Raw genomic sequence first — 3,123 nt, 5'->3', positions numbered from 1 at the left:
CAGGGGATGATGTAAATCTGTGCAAAGGCCCAACGTGCTGCCCTTATCTCCCAAGCTGATGAAGGGCACCGCTTGGCAAACTCATGGGAAAGTTTGAAAAAATAGCTCACGCCCACACTCCCCACTAATCAAAGTGGAAAAGTCACGTAGCTCTTGTCACGTCAACAAAACCCAGTTTCTAAACACAGGAGGAGGACAAATGTGTCCAGGCAAGAGCCTAAGGGGCCCTGTCAGAAGACCAGGGTCTGAATCTCAGTGTTGGTAGTGGAAGCCGAGGCCATCCTGAGGCATTTGCATTCAGGGTGCTGTGGATTGGGTGGAAAAGGGCAGGTGCTCTTCATCTTCATTCTGTTGTGCTTCCCCCACATCAAGGCTGCTCAGGCCACAGACCCCTCCTAATCACTTACCTCTGTGTAAAGTGGGGTGGTTTAGACCAGGGTCACTCACTAATTGGCATTTCTACCTAGATGAGTAGAAAGGCCCATCCCCAGGCGCTACACCAAGCACAGACTCCGGCCTCTGGGGGCGCATCCCATACTCTGTTACTTGGCAAGCCCCCTAGGAAATCTGTTGTATGCTCAACTCTGAGGCCACGAGTTCACAAAGCACTTCTGGGCCCGCACTTACACACAAAAAAGTCCATAAGAAGTGAGAGATTAGGGTAATGGCTACATTTGAGGGAAGAAGTGAAGAGGCAGAGCTATCATTGCTGTAGCTGGGTGGTGAGGTCCTGGGTGGCGGAGGGAAATGAGGAGGAGCCACCAGGACACCAGAGTTCCCTGTTGCTCGCTCCCAGGAGACACATGCATCTCATTCCCCCAAGAATCTTTGCCACCCATATACAAACTAAGATGATTTGGTAGATGACACTTACCTGGACCATGCATGGGCTTCAGGAAAGTCATGACTCTACTACATTAGGGGCAGTGTTGTTTGATTAACCCTGAATTCACTAGACAGTGGGAAGTGTCCATCATTTTGATGAGGTGAAAATCCCATACCAGGTTGGCCCCGTGAACTCACCCCATGAACCCCATGGGGATTCTCTCAGCAAGAAACCTCAGTGTGCTTGTGAGGCCATCAGTCCAACGCAAACACCAGGGCTACCACTCACCCAGTCCACAATAGGCCGCCCCACAGGGGCAGCATGCCTGGCTAATTTTTGTACTTTTAGTAGAGATGGGGTTTCACCTTGTTGGCCAGGCTGGTCTCAAACTCCTGACCTCAAGTGATCTGCCTGCCTCGACCTCCCAAAATGTTGGGATTACAGGTATGAGCCACTGCGCCCAGCAGATATAATAATTTTAAAGCAATACTGTGTTAGGTTATTTTGTACTTAGTTCATTATTAATGAAGTTTATAGTTGATATGGTTTGGCTCTGTGTCTCCACCCAAATCTCATGTAAAGTTGTAATTCCCACTGTTGGAGGATGGGCCTGGTGGGATGTAATTGGATCATGAGGGCAGTTTCTAATTGTTTAACACCATCCCCCTAATGCTGCTTGTTTGAAAGTGTGTAGTTCCTCCTCCCCACCATTCTGCCATGTGAAGACGGTGCTTGCTTCCCCTTTGCCTTCTGCCATGACTGTATGTTTCCTGAGGTCTCCCCAGAAGCAGAAGCCTGTTCAACCCATAGAACCATGAAGAGATTAAACCTCTTTTCTTTATAAATTACCCAGTTTCACGTATTTCTTTATAGCAGCATGAGAATGAACTAATACAGAAAATTGGTGCCAGGAGTGAGGCATTGCTATAAAGATATCTGAAAATGTGGAAAAGCAATCCAAAGATTACTTTGGAACTGGGAAAGGGGTAAAGATTGGAACAGTTTGGAGGACTCAGAAGAACACAGAAGATGAGGGAAAGTTTAGCACTTCCTAAAGACTTTTCAGATGGTCGTGACCAAAATGCTAATACTGATATGGACAATTAAGTCCAGGCTGAGGAGTTCTCAGATGGAGATGAGGAACTTATTGGGAATTGGAGTAAAGGTCAATCTTGCTATGTTTTAGCAAAGACTAGCAACATTTTGCCCCAGCTCCAGGGATCTGTTAAACTTTGAACTTGAGAGAGATGATTTAAGGTATCTGCTGGAAGAAATTTCTAAGCAGCAAAGCATTCAAGACATAACCTGGCTGCTTCTAACAGCATCAGCTCATATGCATGTGCAAAGAGATTATCTGAAGCTGGAAATTATTTTTAAGAGGGAAGCAGAGTGAAACAATTTGGAAAATTTGCAGCCTAGCCATGTGGTAGAAAAGAAAAACCCATTATCTAGAGAGAGATTCAAAGCTGCAGAAATTTGCATAAGTAAAGATGAATCAAATGTTAATAGCCAAGACAATGGGGAAAATGCCTCCAGGGCATTTCAGAGACCTAAGAGGGCAGCCACTCCCCACACAGGCCCAGAGGCCTAGGTGAGGCAAATGGCTTTGTGGGCCAGGCCCAGGGCCCTGCTGCTCTGTACAGCCTTGGGACATAGTGCCCGGTATTATAGCTGATCCAGCTCCAGCCATGGTGAAAAGTAGCCAAGGTACAGCTCCGGCCATTGCTTCAGAGGGTGTAAGCCCCAAGCTTTAGGGGCTTCCATGTGGTGATGGGCCTACGTGTGCACAGAGGGCAAGAGTTGAGGCTTGGGAGCCTCTGCCTAGATTTCAGAGGATGTATGGAAATGTCTGTATGTCCAGACAGACGTCTGCTACTGGGGAAGAGCCCTCATGGAGAATCTTTATTAGGGCAGCGTGGAAGTGAAATGTGGGGCTGAAGACCCCACACAGAGGGCCCACTGGATCGCTGCCCAGTGGAGCTGTGTGAAGAGGGCCATCACTCTCCAGACTCAAGAATGGTAGATCCACTGATAGTTTGCACTGTGCACCTGGAAAAGCTGCAGGCACTCAATGCCAGCCTCTGAAAGAAGATGATGGGGTTGAGCCCTGCAGTCCCACAGGGGAAGAGATGCCCAAGGCCTTGGGAGCACCCCCCTTGTATCAGTGTCACCTGGATGTGAAGTCAAAGGAGATTATTTTAGAGCTTTAAGATTTAATGACTGCCCTACTGGGTTTCAGACTTGCATGGGGCCTAAAGTCCCAATTTCTCCCTTTTGAAATGGGAGCATTTATCCAA

Source organism: Piliocolobus tephrosceles, chromosome 8 (assembly GCF_002776525.5).
Source record: "Piliocolobus tephrosceles isolate RC106 chromosome 8, ASM277652v3, whole genome shotgun sequence".
Classification (NCBI taxonomy): Eukaryota; Metazoa; Chordata; class Mammalia; order Primates; family Cercopithecidae; genus Piliocolobus; species Piliocolobus tephrosceles.
The sequence above is the reverse complement of the archived record's forward strand: the minus strand, read 5'-3'. Positions refer to the sequence as shown.